We start from the raw sequence: 18,065 nt of genomic DNA, 5'->3' as shown, positions 1-18,065 counted from the left end.
ATTTGTTATGCTGAACTAGATGGACAAATTGGTTGTTCTTATTGATAGGAATATATAGTGGTAAAATATGGTACATGGTGTAATTTTCGCTATTACATTATAAAATTCAAGGACAGATGCATATAAGTCGAAGAAACTTTTGTTATTTTGTTGTTTATACTGACCAATGGGCTGAAGTTGAAATAATACCATACGACGAATCATTTTGGCAAAAAAAAAATGGTAACTCAATTAGAATGGTAAGTTATAAAAAAAATATAAACAATAAAATTATGACTAAGTTTTGTATTTATTAATTATAAGGTTCTACAAAGAGTGTTTACTCCCAGAAATTAATAATCCACAATACGGGAAAAGGCTGCAAACAAACGATATAAAAGATCCAAAACTCATAATGGATTGTATAAAAGAAAAAAAAGGGAGGTAACACATAGTTATAAAAATAACATACATGTAAATAACATACATAAAATAACTACATGTTCATTTTGTAGCCTTCTACTTAGTAGTATATGTATTATACGTTTTTTATAGGTACAATATTATATTTTATGTTATAATTACTAATACTAAATATTTCATAACTATATATATTATACTTATTATCATTTAAATCAAATTAAATTATTATTATATGTTTCTATGTTTGAGTATTTATACGAGTAACTATACAACTCAACATAAGTTGACGTTTTACATTACTAACAACTTCCCATGTATCCGACTTCGCCCGGAATTATACATACAACTGCCACAAAGTACTCACAAATTATATTTAAACTATCCTCGTGAAACACTCCTTTTATCAGTGAATACTAGAATACAATTCGTTCAGTATTTACTGAAAAAATCGTGCACAGACACGGTAAACAAATTTGTTTTATAATATGTAGAGATTTAAAGTAGATAATAATTAAGTTCTTTTTGAAACTGGTCGACGTGTATTCGCATATAATAAGTAATAACTAATAAGCAAGTACGAGGTATCAATACGTTTATTCTGATTTCTAAGAAAATTATTCATAGGTTATATTGTCATAACAACAAAAGTAATAAAGCTATCAAAGTTATTCAAACTATGATAGCTATTGTATTTTCTATTTTGTTCGATGTTACATACATTTTAATGAACAGTATTAAAAATAATACTCTAGTTTGTAACAAGCGGGCGAGCGCAATAGCGAGTGTTATATTATAGTGCCGCGCCAATGTCCAACGTGATAGAGCATACGTTGCGCGCGCATAATATTAGTTTTTACTAGAACGGCTGTCCGTAAAAGAATGATGTGCTACTCCGCACTGGCTGCAACGCGCAGCGTCGCAGCACTCGTATGGGCGTGGCTATATGCCGCCGCCGCCGCGCCGATATGGAAAATAACGCCATCTCTTGAGCGTTGGTTTCGTTTCACTTTTGCTTTGACGCCCTCTTAACCGAAGAATATTTGATTCTTTCAAATAATCAGTTTTTTATTTACATTATTTTTAAAATTTTATTTACATTTAACATTGGAATAACCAATTAAAAAAAAATCAAATGCCTTTTAAAATGTTTAATTGTCGACTGAGCTGACTTTATTATGTTTTGATTTTGTATTAAATACTCTAAAAAGTTTACAATAAATTAATGTCATAGTTAGGTATTCTCAGTGTGGCGAGCATTCTTGTAAATTAACAACTAGCGGAAAAAATTCTTTACTAATAATATTAAACAACTTAAAACTTATTTGTTTACTTTACGGGGCTTTTTCTAAAAAAATATGAATTATTTGTTGAGCATTTGTCACAAAATTAATATCAGAATAGGTATGCGTTTGAGCATTTGAAGGGCTGCGGGAAAAAAAGATCAATGTCAATTTTTTAACATTCTGAGAAAATCATGTTTTTGATTTCAAAACGTAATACATTTTGCCTGTACCCCTGAACTTTAGGCGATCGTTACTCTCGACTTATCTTTTTTTTCCCTGGTTGGAGCGCAAAAAAGATACAATACATCAATACAAATAATTTGATACCAAAATCTCATTTTCAAAAAAAATTGACATTGATCTTTTTTCCCCGCAACCCTTCATTTAATAGTTAACAAAAGTCAAAACTGTACAAAACCCTAAACACTTAATAATTAAAATATAATTATTAAATTATTATTTATTATATTTATTTACTTTAAGTTCTAAATTACTCCAGAGAGTAACATTGTAACAATTATACAATAAATACCTATAATATATTACTAATTCACATTTTGTTTTTGGCTCTGGGAGGTTTGAACGAGAAACCCCCCCCCCCCGTAAGTACGCCACTGTTCAGTACTAAAAACATTTTGCGGTTCTTATCCAAATATTTCAATAGCATTCAATAACGGCCATCCTTCGGAGAACTGTGTAATTTGAGAGCTGGGTCTTCTCTATTGTTTTTCCCGCAATTAAAAAATACTCACTTATTTTCTCTTAACGTGCCCATTGTTATGATAATTAATTGTTAAAATAATACAAAAAAACAATGAAAACAAATAAAAAGTGAACTAAAAAGTAAAAAATAATTTTATTACAAGAACAATTTACCAATCAATTGTAGCACATTTAATTTAAAATGTCAATTACTTTGAAAACAACCGAATATTAACTACAATTTTATAGAATGTTAAACATCTTTAATTTTTTACTTATAAGAAAAGCGACGGCCCTATTCAACAAAGTCCAAATTCATTGGGTTAAGTATTATGAAATGTTTGTGTCACACACAATATTGAACCAAATTAAAATTACAAAAGAACTTACAATATAACACATTATCTGATAAATTTATGAGGGACATTGTTGAATAGGGCCCACGCTTTTCTTTTTTTCAAAAATTAAAGATGTTTAACATTATTTAAAATTGTAGTTAATTTTCGGTTGTTTTCAAAGTTTTTATTTTTTACTTTTAAGTCCAATTAAAGTTACTTAATAATTGGTGAATAGGTTACTACTAAATTTTAGTGAAATGACTCCCAAATATAACTGCAGACCTCTTCGACACCCTGTATATTGTTAAAATATTATAATATATGTATTGACTTTTATTATACTATAAATGTATATTTGTTACTTACTTTTTGTTATTAAAAAAACAAGGTTAAGTTAACATAGAAGCAATTTAATTTAAGTCGTTATATTGAATATAATTAATATTGTGTATTTGGGTCTTGGAATATAAGTATGTTATAAGTAATAAATATAGTATAACTGTTGGAATAATAATTAATATTCTATATATCAAGAAGTATTTCACAATATATAAATATGTTGTTTATCTGTATAATAAAAATACGTAGTTGTTAACCAGGAAATGTTATAGAAAAACAAAGTTGTTTTTGTAAGCACACGTGTATGTGTAGACGCGTGCAACCTTGTGGGTTAATATAAATAGCATTTGATCTAAGGGCTCGGGGCTCAGTATTTCTATTCAGTTTATACATATTACTAGTGTATTATTATTTCACTGTGTTGTATATATTCTATGTATAATATATCTATTATTGTAATAACATTATTTGTGTTGAATACTTGATTATCATCTACTACTACTACTACTACTCGCACTCTGATACTATATATATGTATAGTATTACAACAGGTTATGCGCCCAGACACTCAGACATACAGTCAAAGGCACACCGGACATCGAGAGTCAAGTATTTGAAGAACACAATTTTTTTTAAGATCACCAAGTAAGTGAATTATAGTAATTAAGCAGCACCTGACGAAGTGTATATTGGATATACATTTATCAAAGTCGTTCAAGAGTACTATACAAGTACGTCATCTATTGATATGGAAGAATCAATAAAGATTGCCAAGCTAAGCAATATTGAAGGTTGGACACTTTGGAAATTTCAGATGAAGGTAATACTAACTTCATATGAGTTGGGTAGTTTAATTACAGGAGAGTATACAAAACCAGTGCTAACAAACAAAAAAGCTGACGCCCAGAAAAGATTTAAAGAGGATCTATTATATTGGCAACGTGCTGATTCTAAATGCCAAAAACTAATAGTAACATCGGTTGACAACGGTCCAATGCAATACCTGATTAACTGTAAAACATCGTATGAAATGTGGACAAAATTACTCGCTGTCTATGAGCAGAAAAACGAGGCGAGTATACATTTAATACAACATAAATTTTTCAGTTACGTAAAGGACTCGGCTGACGATATGTCGACGCATATTACCAAATTGCACAACCTACAGAATCGACTTAGTTTGATGGGACAACCAGTCACAGAATGTATGCTTATGACGAAAATTCTAATGACTTTGCCATCGGAGTATAAACATTTTTACAGTGCAAGGGACTCAATGCAGCTAGAAAGTAAGAATTTAAATGAACTAACATCTCGGTTACTTATTGAGGAGTCGAGAATGTATCAAGGTAGTTCGGTAGTTGAATCTGTAGAAGAAAATAATGCTTTAACTGTTAGAAAGTTCCAGAAGAAATTTTCTAAAAAGACAGGCAGTGAAAAATTTGGTGAACGGAAAGTTGGGAATCCAAATGTGGGTACTAAAAAGATAGGACCCTGTTTTTATTGCAAAAAGGGCGGTCATTTCAAAAAGGACTGCAGGAAGTATAAAAAAGACCAAGACGATGCCAAGGGAAATTCGTCACAATCAAGTGAAACAGGACAAGCTTTTTACAGTGAACTGTTATTCACAGAACAAGAATCGGATAACTGGTATCTAGACTCTGGTGCTACTAATCATATGACGGGACATAAAAATTGGTATGTTCATTATAATCAATTTAAATCGCCAATTAAAGTGAAAATAGGCGATGGCACTATTTTATATGCGCAAGGTTCTGGTCAAATCAATATTATATGTTATGTTAGAAATAATCAGTATAATAATTTTATGACTAATGTTTATTATGTACCTGAACTAAAATATAATTTATTCAGTGTTGGTTCTACGTTGGACAAGGGCATGAGAATGATGTCAGATAATAAAAAATGTATATTTTTACTAAACAACAAGATCATTTGTGAAATGGTACGCAAAAATGGCTTGTATAATGTTAATATTAGAATACAGAACCAGCCAATTAACAAAACGGGTTTCGTCAACGATATGCAGCCAGAAGCAACGGCCGTAGTAGCGGGTTCATTAACACTGTGGCACGAACGTATGGCACATCAAAACATTGGTTACGTAAGAAGTTGTTTACTTAAACATAATATTAAGGTGGAGAGTGACAATAACTTCACATGCGAGGCATGTATTATGGGTAAACATAGTAGAAAATCATTTCAAAGTCGTACGGACAAATCACAAAAAGTGGGAGAATTAATACTTACTGATCTTTGTGGACCTTTCCAGACAGATTCTCTAGGCGGGTCAAAATATTATCTTGTTTTTAAAGATGATTTTTCACACTTTAGAACTGTATATTTATTAAAACATAAAAATGAAGTTAAAGACAAACTTGAATTGTTTATTAAATGTTTTAAAAATGAGACAGGTAATAAAATAATAGCAATACGTTCGGACAACGGAGGAGAGTTTGTTAATAAACAGGTTTTAGGAATATTAAACAAGTATGGAATCCGTCATCAGAAAACAATAACCTACACACCACAACAGAATTCTTCAGAACGCGAAAATCGTACGTTGGTGGAGGCTGGTCGATCAATTTTATATTCCAGAAATATGGATTTATCATTATGGGCAGAAAGTATATCATACGCTAATTATACTTTGAATCTCACAGGTAAAAGCTCAATTAATAATAAAAATCCATATGAGTTGTATTATAATAAATTGCCTGACATAAATCACTTAAGAGTTTTTGGAACTAAAGTGTATGTACATGTACCCAAGGAAAAACGTCAAAAGTTAGATGCCAAGTCTAGAAGCGGTATTTTCGTTGGATATTCTATTGACAAGCGCGGGTACAGGGTTTATTTTAATGATACGAAAACGGTAAATGATTGCCGGGACGTTATATTCACTAAGGAAATAATAAACACAAATGAAGTTAGCATAAGCGAAAGTGTTACACAGGTTGACGACGAGAAGGAACAAGTCGTGAATGAAAAACCAGTTCAAAACGAGGAAACAGTAACCATACCTATAGTCACGGACACTCATGGGTACAGTTTACGAGACCGCAGCCAATTACAAAAACCGGTAAGGTATCGGTGCATGCTAAGTATATCAGAACCAGTTAACTATTATGAAGCGATAAACAGTGAGTATGCAAATAAGTGGGAAGAAGCAATGAATGACGAGCTTAAGTCATTAATTGAAAATAAAACGTGGGAACTTGTCGACAGAACGATAAATAAAAGTGTTTTAAACAATATGTGGGTATTTAAAATTAAGTACAATGTAAATGGTCAAGTCGAGAGATTTAAGGCGCGTTTGGTGGTTAACGGGTCAAGACAAAAACCAGGCGTGGATTTTGGAGAAGTTTTTAGTCCAGTATGCCGATATGAAAGCATACGTACAATATTAGCAGTATCTGCGGCTAAGAAACTTGAACTCAAACAATTCGACGTGAAAACGGCATTTCTTCATGGAGAATTAGATGAAGAAATTTACATGGATCAACCATTGGGTGTTAATGACAACTCGGGTAGAGTATGTAGATTACGTAAGTCTTTGTACGGATTAAAACAATCACCAAGAAATTGGAATTTTAGATTTAGACATTTTCTAGAAAAATATAATCTTAATCCAACTGATTCAGATCCATGTGTGTATATAAATCATGATAATAATGAAATAGTTATTTTAGCTATATTCGTCGATGATGGTTTAATTGCTTCAAACAGTATTGCAAAATCACAAGAACTCATTTCAAGTTTACAACAAGAGTTTCAAATCACACAAGGAGATTTAGATAATTTCCTAGGTATATCAATAGAGAAACAAAATGATGGTTCATTATTCATTCATCAGGTCAAGTATGCAAATAATATTATTGAAAGATTTAATATGAATAATGCTAAAGAAGTTTCTGTCCCCATATCTCGAACAGACACGTCATTCGATAACACAGATACGCAGGTATTACAGCCAGGTAATAACTTTTATAGACAAGCAGTAGGGTCACTGTTATTTCTGTCACAAGTAACAAGACCGGATTTAGCGTTTGCAGTTAATTATGCAAGTCGTTTTCTTGCAAAACCGACAAATGCACACTGGCAAATGGTCAAGCGTATAATGCGTTATGTTAAACATACTTTAGATTATGGTTTGTGTTATAAATCAGATGATAATTTATTGTTGAGTGTCTACAGCGATTCGGATTATGCCGGCGACATTCAAACACGAAGATCTACTTCGGGATATTTATTTGTTGCGGGACCTTGTACAATAGGGTGGAATTCACAACGTCAAGCATCAGTTACTCTGAGTTCAACTGAAGCTGAGTTCGTCGCTAGCTGCGAATCGATAAGAAGTTTAATTTGGTTTAAAAGATTGTTAACTGAATTAACTAATGAAAAGGGATTGTATAAACCTATTTTGTATATAGATAATCAAAGTACTATTCGTTTGATTAGGAATGCAGTTTTTCACAAGAGGTCAAAACATATTGATGTTCGTTATCATTTCATTCGGGAGAAGTTTGAAGAAGGTGTATTTGAACTGCAGTACAAAGAAACAGAAAACCAACTAGCTGATATCTTCACGAAGCCATTAGCCAAGGACAGACTTGAAAAGTTACGGTCAATCATAGGCGTGAAGAGGATCACAGAAGATTAATATAGTGTTAAGAAAATATTAATTAAGGGGGTGTGTTGGAATAATAATTAATATTCTATATATCAAGAAGTATTTCACAATATATAAATATGTTGTTTATCTGTATAATAAAAATACGTAGTTGTTAACCAGGAAATGTTATAGAAAAACAAAGTTGTTTTTGTAAGCACACATGTATGTGTAGACGCGTGCAACCTTGTGGGTTAATATAAATAGCATTTGATCTAAGGGCTCGGGGCTCAGTATTTCTATTCAGTTTATACATATTACTGGTGTATTATTGTTTCACTGTGTTGTATATATTCTATGTATAATATATCTATTATTGTAATAACTTTATTTGTGTTGAATACTTGATTATCATCACTACTGGCACTCTGATACTATATATATGTATAGTATTACAACAATAACCTTATATAGTAGTATATGCGAATATTGTAGAAATCATTATGTAATATTTAAAAGTTGTTTGTTACCATGACCAATTTCATTTGTAACCTATAGCATTGGTTTGCAAGATTTGTGTGTTCAAGAAGATCGACAGAGTAATTGTAATTAAAGAATGTAGTAACTAGCTCAGTATGATGTTAAGAGTTAACAATTAAAAAATTATTTCTTGGTTAAGCACTGTCAACGTTCAGTTTTTAGAAGTTGTTAACATTTAATTTAGAAATTGGTCCCAGACTTTTAGGACACTATTTTCAGCCTTAACAGTATTTGTACTACTATTCTGCAACTTATCGGTAAAATAACTTTATATTTATAATTATATAAAATTATAATACAATTGATTTGTAGAACGAGTAGAATACTTGTGCATGTAGTTTAGTAGTGAATATAATTTCTAAAAAACTGGAAGTCATAATGTGTACACAGTCTATACTCTTCATTAAGTTCACAATTTAGGGTTCCTTAATGATATATGTATACTTAAATTATCGGTGTTTTAACTTGCAAAAATAGGGTTCAAGGTAACTAGTATCAATAGTAGATACAACACATTCAGTAACATTTATTATTATTCATACTTAATTACTCATTATTTTTTAAAAACTGTTGCAAGCTGCCAATATGTATGACATAAACTGTGCAAGGTTCCAGTTAATGAGTATTTTGGTTTTAACGGTTATTACAGACTATAATTATTACTGAATTCTACAAATAAACCACTTGTAATTTATTGTGGGGATGTAGGCTAAACGGTGACAGGCCGGTGTCCAGTGGACAAACAGTTTTTTAATAAATTAAAGCATTGCAATTTTATATCTTTAATTTTAGCGATTATCAATTAAAGAATGCTAGAAAACTAGTACAAGAAAAAAAAAACAAAAAAGTAATTTTTTTAAAAAATGGTTAAAAAAATAATTTTGGTTTGACCTACTGTATTTTTTAAATAATTTGTTTAAACATTTTTTTTTTTTTTTGAAAATATTTACAATCTGTATTTATATATACCATAAATTTAGGGCTAATTTATTTACAAAGCTGGTCGACTTGATCGAAGGGGGCGTCAATTGACACTACTTCAGATGTGTAAGTTAATGTTTTATTAAACTAGTGTGTGATGGGGTTTTTATTTTTTATTTATATATTTACATTTGGGTTGAGAAGATCTCTGGGCCATTTACGCTTAAGGCAGCATCGGGGGTTGTCATGGAGAGTGAGGAAAGATAATTTAGATATTAGTGGATTTTGGTGATTAAAAATGTTGTTGTGGAAGTTTTTATAGAATTGGGTAGCTTGATCAGGAATTTTTAAGTCGTTGTGAAGGGTTCGGTCCTTAAAGTTAAATATATAAAACCAAAATATATCGGCCAAGTTTGCAAGTCATTTTTAAAAATATATATAAGATGATCTTTTTGTTATAGTATCCTTGTTGATTATTGCATAATGTATTCTTTACAAATATTTTGTGTGCATCTATTATGCAATTTATAATGGAACTTGGATTTACATGGAACTTGTGAATAATCCTCCTGAAAAGTTGATAATTTTGACTTATAACGTTTTGACCAACCATTGAAGATATATTCTTGACATAACACACCTAATTTAACTTTATAATTATATTTTATATTTACTTAATATTTAACTTTATATTTATAATTTTATAAAATTATAACACAATTGATTTTTAGAATGAGTTGAATTTGTGCATGAAGTCTAATAGTGAATATAATTTCTAAAAAACTGTAAGTGATAAATGTGACTTGAGGTACCTTCTCAAACAACTAACGTTAGATGCAATTTGAGTCCAGACATAATTAGTATTACTCAAAATTTTCGGCGTTCTGAAAAAAAAAATTGTAAGATAAAGTATGCCACTTCATCTTCCAAAATTTTTTTTTTTTTGTAAATACTAAACTGATGTTTACAATTTGATTGTATGCAAAACATTTGTATTGTACATAGATCTACTTGTAAAGCTAACACTGATTGAGTAAATTTCAATATCGTTTGTGAATATTATTTTAGAAACAGAATACCGAATAATTTTATATAAAATACAGAACCTGTTTGAAATATTTAATGACGATTGTTTCAAAACATGTTCTGGTTAACAATAACACCTACTTAATGTTATCTATTTTTTGATAAACATGTAAAAGAAGTAAATATTTGGTTAAATCACCTGGATCGTCTTTACAAACAATTTGTCTTAATTGTTATAGTATCCTTGTGAATGTTGCAATTTTTAAAAATTTTAAATGTAAATCTATTTTATAATTTTCTATTATAGTTAGATTAGTTAATTAAGTACAAGTATAAGACATATTGTTTTTACTCAATATATATTTTTGACATAACACACCGAATAAGTATAATAACTTTATATTTATAATTCGATAAAATTATAATAAAATCGATTTTAAGAATGAGTGCAAAATAGTCGTGCATATAGTTTAATAGTGAATATAATTTCTAAAAACTGTAGGTGATATGTGCGACTTGAGGTGCCCTCTCAAACAACTAAATTTGGGTGTAATTCGAGTACAGGCATAATTAGCATTAATCAATTTTTTCGGCGTTCTGAAAAAAAAAACAAAAATTGTTCAGTGAATAGTCGAAAAATGAAGTGTCATCACGAAGCTATATTATTAATCAGCTGTATAAAATAAAGGTGCATAAACGGTATTTTTAAACCCCCTTTACTTCTTCTATTTTGATTTTAAAATGTTTACACTTTAAAATAATTACTAAAATTCGTTATTTTTTTTTAAATTCACAAATATTTTTGAAGTAGGTAGTTACCCGCCTGAAGAACACTTAAGGATAGGGAAATAATTTTAAAACGTCAAATAAAATGGATAGCTACAGCTAAAACGAAAATAAAACCTAAAACCAATACTTACATCTATTATCGCTTTTTCTGTATTTATCCGCTCCGGCCGACTAGTACTCACATAAATAAACTGTTTCACGCTGAAGGTTTGAGGGTTCCGACTTGCTGTAGTCGTCCAATAAGTTTCGCTGAAAAAAGGTGATTGTAAAAAACATATATGAGTTAATTTATAGAATCTGATAGTTTTCTGATGTTTGACTGAACAAGACTCGAGCGTAAAAAAAAGTCTACCTTTTTAACGGCTTTGACAAGGAATTTGCACCTCAAGCCATTAGCGGTGACTATAGTGTTCACCCGGTTCATTTTTGTATAGGACCAAGCCGTGTCATTTAAAAAATGTAACTTGTTACCGCGATGTTTGTATTTTTTTCCATAGTCGCTTGTTGTTGTCTCAAATGAGTTAGATTCACTTGCAGGTTCGGTGCTGTAAACCGACAATAATTTAATCAAGCTTAGTGATTACAGAAAGTTAAACTTATCTTGATCAACAAATAATTATCACCAAAACAGGAAGATATTATTTGAACTTGGTAATTATTTAATATTCCTTAAGTAACTTAATGCGTTACTGTTTCACTCATTAGTGAAATACTACTAACGATATGTAAAGTTTATCTTTAACATACTCACACTCCGTATACATATCTACGAAACAGATACATCGGTGGTACAGGCCAGACGATCCAACCAAAATCACCCTAATGTACCCAACGACCATGTGACGAATTTCTGGTCGATAACCGTGGTCTGTTAAGGCACAGGAACAACTTTCCTTCCACGACATTTTCATCGATCTTCAACTTGTTGGTTAAATACATTTGTGTACCATTAGCTTGCAACTAAAAATCATCAAGGTATAAGGGATAGGGGAAGGCAACTGACGAGATCTAAGAGCCTAATATCATATACAAATGTTATATTTTCTTTTATTACAATAACACGTCAATTATAATGCTACATAATATAATAAGAATTATAAAAAATGTTTTTGACTTTTAGCGACTTTTTAGAATTAATTTTTGATTTTTTTTTTTAACTACATATTGAGATAACTAAATCTATCGAAATTCATAATGAAAAATAAAACGTAACGCACAAGCACAGCATTTTTACGTTTAACAGTACGACAAAGTGTTTAAAGCGTATACCAACGTATTTTATCAATACAACTGTCATCTAAACTAGACCTAACGAAACTACTGACTAAAATATATTATGATACGTTTTTATATCTTATGAACGAACAGTATATTAGTATTAAACTAACTGGAATTGTTTTGTTAAAAGTAATGCACCACGGGTACGATGGTATTTAAAAATTGTACAAGCCGTTATTATTCATATTCGAAGTATTAAAAACATAAATGTCGGACTTACTATTTTAAACGAGTTTCTTTGGGAGTCGGCATACTTATATTGTTGATCTGTGAAGCATAATGATCCACGCCCCTTAAAAGCTGAAGTCGTACGCACCATTACATCTTTCGTGAGACCTACGCCTTCTACTAACAATGTAATTTGGACGTATTGGTTGTTATCGACGATGGTAAAGTTGACAACGTTTGCTGATAGCACGGCATAAACATGGTCGTCGTGAGTATATTCGTGTTGAAGCCGAGATCTACCCGTGGCGGTTCCAATGTCCAACCAAAGCGATAGCACTGCAACCGATAAGACAATATAGATTTTAAACATGATGAATTGTTTTTATGAAGGGAAATTCACTCAAAATGTGCAAAAAAAATTCGCGACCGAACGAGTAAAGTCTTCATGATCGAATGACGATTGCCAAAGCTGGCGTGTGACACAAACCTCAGCCGACCCCTCTAGTAATAATTGTTTGACAGGCGAAGTCGTCCCGGCAATTATTGCAGTTTATTAATATATCCTGCGAGAAACGCTAGTATTCATCGACCCTCCAATTTATCAACGGGTTCCGTTGATAAATATAATAACACAATTGATTTTTAGAATGAGTAGAATACTTGTGCATGTAGTCTAATAGTGAATATAATTTCTAAAAAACTGTAAGTGATATGTGTGACTTGAGGGTACCCTCTCAAACAACTAAATTTGGATGCAATTCGAGTACAGGCATAATTAGCATTATTAAAAATTTTCGGCGTTTTGAAAAAAAAAACAAAAATTGTTCAGTGAATAATTGAAAGATGAAGTGGCATCATGGAGATATTTTATTTAGTCGGCTGTATAAAATAAAGTTCCATTAACCCCCTTTTCTTCTTCTATTTGTATTTATAAATGTTTTCACTTTTAAATAATTACTAAAATTCGTTTATTTTGTTAAATTCACAAATGTTTTTGAAGTAGTTATCCGCCTAAAGAACATTTAGGGATAGAGCAATAATTGTAAAACGTCAAATAAAATGGACAGGTACAGCTAAAACGAAAAGAAAACCTAAAACCATTACGCTGTTATCGCTTTTTCTGTATTTATCCGGTCCGGCCGATTAGAGCGCACATAAGTAAACTGTTTAAACTGTTTGTATTTTTTGCCATAGTCGCATGTTCTTGTCGCAAATGAGTTAGATTGACTTTGTTCGCTGCTGTAACCGACAACTATTTCATTAAGATTACCATCGGTGCACGAATATTGTAATCGTACCTGAGCATTATATTTTTAGGTAAGCTTATTTTACAATTAGTTAAACAAACATAGAAAAATCTATAATCCTAACCTAACTAACCTAAACGTTGTTGTTTTTAGTCAACTGGTTGGTTAGGTTAGCCATTAGGCTACTACATTTTGTAGAACAGATCGCTGAGAATATTAACAGATAGGTGTCCAAGAAATAATTTCAAACAACTTGTTATTTTAATAAAAATGCCCAGGTTCAATCCTGGGAGATTAGGTTGAATAATAGGTATGGAAATAATAATTAAATTTAAAAATTATTTTAACGAATAATCGTACATTTTTAATATAAATTAAAATAATAATATAGCTAACATTGTGATTGTGGGATCGGAGAATCACGAATTTTTAGTCATTATCTTTACTGAAAGTTAAATTTTTCTTGATTAACAAATAATTATCACCAAAATAGTAAGATAATATTGAACTTGGTAATTATTTAATATTCCAACCTAATGTGTTACAATTTAAACTTAAGTAATAGACAGTAAGTATACATGAAAATAAAGCTTACACTATACTCTGTTGATTTAAAACAATATATAATAGATTTCACTTACCTTATTTCGGAAAAACGTTATTTCATAACACGGAAAATAAAAGTGTGTATGGTGTGTATAACAGAAAATCGCAAATAAAAACACATGGGCTTTATCAGGATTATTTCTTATCGGTAAACTAGTTGTTCCTAACATCATTCTTTACATTTCTTGTAAAATATCAATTGATGGTATAATCTACAATCAGTTATTATCAATTCGTCATCTTACCCAGCTCGTCAAATTACCCAGGTTTCCCCATTTTTCGTTATTCGTATTAGATCGCTCCGCGCATTTATGCAAATACAATGTAGTAATATTTAATTTAGTAAATATGTTATCACACGTCAAATAATTCGTGTTATACATGTTGTATAAATAAATATAAGTCCTAGTATAAATAATAAAAGTATAAACGTATAAAAAAAAGTCCTAGCATATAATTTTGGGCTGTACTATTTCAACCAACAAATGATATTATTGTACACCATACATTTAATTTTTTTTTGGTCAACACATTTCGTGGATTTTCACGTCCTTAGCGCTGTGGGGACACTTTATTTCTACCAAGTCCTCTTATCCTATTAACCCATCAGGAGTACACGCCAGAAAATTAAATTCGCCCAAACACATAGCTGACATCAATCACGCGACGGCCATGTATAGTAAATCTATTACAATAATTTACATCATTTGTAAAATATATAATAGTTCACATATTTAAATCTATGCATTTGTGTATTTTTAGGAACGTCTTACAATAATACATACTTTGATCCTTCTCCATTTGGAATGCACTCGTTAGGAGTAGCAGAAGCAACACTAGGCGGTATTATTGAACGCTTCCTAATTGATATTCAAAGAAATTATATTGACTATGAACACATTACACAAATGTACTTTTTAAATATTTTAGAACTTACTTAGCCTTTTTTCCACCTTTACGCTTTCTATAGACTGACACGGTTTCTTTTTTGGTTTGGACCATTTTTTAAAAATTTTAAAAGAGTTTTCACAATATTGAAAAATATAGTCAAAAATAATTTCATACTGCAGGTAATTCAATAATAACAGTAGTAATAGGTATAGTAAAATAAACCCATAAATAATAGTATGATAACAATGCCGCAATGAGACGCAATTACCTGCTACGGTGGAGCGGAAGATAGTGGTACACAGATCATACCGCACTCACACTAACAACCATTTACACACAATACTAACACAAAAAATCTACGGCGGCGACGACAAGCTTAGAAATTGCCTTTATTTTGCCCATTAATAAATAGCAAACGTTCAGGCCCCTTAAGTTTAAACCTAGTCACATATGACATGCATTATTATACAAATACAAAGATGGTTAGTTGTTGGGCTGTGCAATTAAAAGAAACATTTTTATTGGATACGAGAAGATCAATTGACTCAGGTACCTTGATAAAAAAAAGATTTTTTGGAAAAAAGGAAAGTAAAACAATTTTTGAAATGCAACAAAATAAACTATTTAATAAAATAACCCATTAGACATTAATAAAATTGTTTAGAAAGATTTGCCAAATTATCACAAAATACCTTAACTAAAATAACAAAAATACTGACTTAACTCAACACACAATATTTTATTATTATTACTATTACTTATTATTACTAAATACTACGCTTTAAATTAAACTATAAGGCACAAACGATTATTTTTTTTTTCTCAATTTATCGATATTCATTTTATCCAAAATGTTGACATAAGTATTTTTTCACGAGTACTCAAGAAATAAATTCCTTATAAACCAGTCAAAATAATAATTCTACTAAATAAAAACGTTTATCATGTTGCTTAAATAAAAATTGAAAGTACTTACATAAACAACAAAAGTTGCAGCGTCAACTTCAGTTACAACTCACAAAATATGCGTTACCTGTTTATACGTCTTTATGCAAAGAAAGGTAACAGCGTTTCTGACTTGTGCCAAATGTAGCTTATATGCAGTAGGCGGTAGAGTTGTTAGTATATTTAAAATCTACAAAATACATATGTACTCGCAGTGTGACCACCTAGAAGGAATATATTTTTAATAATTTATTGAACGCGACAAGTTCCGTACTGGGTAACCGTACTGCGACCCGGCTGTCGTTTTTGGGCTCGGGTATATTTTCCGGGCCGAGTCCGCTAATTAAACTTATATATTTGAAAAGCTAAGAAAATTTCCCATACGAGAGATAACACACGGATTAAAGTTAAGATCAAGATAATAATTTGTATACGGTTGTTCTCGATGCTCTATAATAGTATTATTACCAGAATACACTGAAGAAAAATAACTAGCAAATAACTTGGAGGTATTCTCAATATTATCAGCAACACAGTCATCCAACGTAACAGAGGACGGAATACTTGATTTATTAGACTTAAGAGTTATTATGTACTTCCAAAATAATTTTAATTATGGTTAATATTATTTTCGATTTTAAAGAAATAATTCGCATGAATACGATCAGATAAAAATTTGCATTTTTTCCGTAATTGGTAAAATTTTAAATAATTTGAATAAATATTAGGTTTTTTATATTTTTTATGAGCTTCCTTTATTAGTCTAGTCAGGTCTCTGTACTCTTTGTTAGACCAAACTGTATCATATTTTATATATCATATCATATTTTGATTAATTTATAGTTTTGGAACGAATAGATCAAAACAATGGTTTAAAATTTCGTAAAATTTGGAGATCGCTGCATCTAAATGCAAACTAATAAAATTAAGGATTATATCGATATTGGCCAAGAAACTAATAATATCATTGAAATTGCATGCATTAATTAATAAACAACGGGGTTTGATTGGTCATTTAGTAAACTAGGTGAGTTAAGTGGATAAATGAATTTTAAGTATGGGTGATAAGAGTCTACTATTGGAGTGTATATATTGTAGAATATATATTTATATAAGTCATAGTTTATAACATGTTTTATCATACAGGTACCGGCTAATTTTTAAGGTGTTCTGTTTAGGCAATATTTAAGAAAAAAGTGCTTTTAATAAATTTCGACAATTTCAATTAATTTATTGGTTAATTTGTATAAGCTTCATGGTATTATTTTTAATTTAATCATTTTTTCTTTGAGTAATAACCATTTTAGTTAATATAATATACATTTTTTGTTAGTAATAAGTAATGGCTTTTTTTAATATACATGTATACATGTATATGTTAAAAAACCATTTTTAAGACCACAGTGACTTTACCCTAAATTTGATGAAAGTAAACTACGTGGCTTCATTTTCTTTATAGTTTTGGATAGCCTAGTTTGACAATGCTTGCCTTAGTAAAAAAAACCTTTGTAATTTAAAGCTTCAGTAACTTATGTAATTTTCAGATTCCGGTATGAATAATTTGGTTAATTACGAGAGGTATATTGAAAAAGTGCGTTATCAGTAGGGCGACCCGGCGGTAGTGGCTAAATACTACGCTTTAAATTAAATTATAAGGTACAAACGATTTTTTTTCTCAATTTATCGGTATACATTTTGCCCAGAATGTTGACATAACTCTTTTTCACGAGTACTTAAGAAATAAATTCCATATAAACCAGTCAAAATAATATTTCTGCTAAATAAACTTTTATCACGTTGCTTAAATAAAAATTACTTACATAAACAACAAAAGTTGCAGCGTCAACTTCAGTCACAACCATAGGCGGACTTAGGGGTGGGCTAAAGGGGCATTAGCCCCCCCCCAATATGTGATTTAGCCCCCCCAAACCCAATTGGCTTTTTTTATTTCAGTAAA

At 30.5% G+C, this 18,065-nt stretch overlaps 1 long non-coding RNA gene across 1 annotated transcript; it reads right to left on the bottom strand.

Annotated features, from left to right (window-relative positions):
- Positions 1-10,569: 10,569 nt before the first annotated feature.
- On the bottom strand, positions 10,570-14,376 carry LOC126845451 (uncharacterized). The gene is made up of 6 exons (XR_007686775.1): positions 14,308-14,376; positions 12,472-12,755; positions 11,725-11,933; positions 11,326-11,518; positions 11,105-11,222; positions 10,570-10,781 (listed from the first exon to the last, which is right to left on the bottom strand). It is a non-coding gene; the product is annotated as an uncharacterized LOC126845451 (long non-coding RNA).
- Between the last annotated feature and the right edge of the window lie 3,689 nt (positions 14,377-18,065).

This window comes from Adelges cooleyi, unplaced genomic scaffold, assembly GCF_023614345.1.
Source record: "Adelges cooleyi isolate 19-005CV unplaced genomic scaffold, UGA_ACOO_1.1 ACOO_flye_CR_arks_rails_tigmint_CR_PRNA_787, whole genome shotgun sequence".
NCBI classification, from domain to species: domain Eukaryota; kingdom Metazoa; phylum Arthropoda; class Insecta; order Hemiptera; family Adelgidae; genus Adelges; species Adelges cooleyi.
Note: the sequence above shows the minus strand (reverse complement) of the source record. Positions and strands in the feature narration are given on the sequence as shown.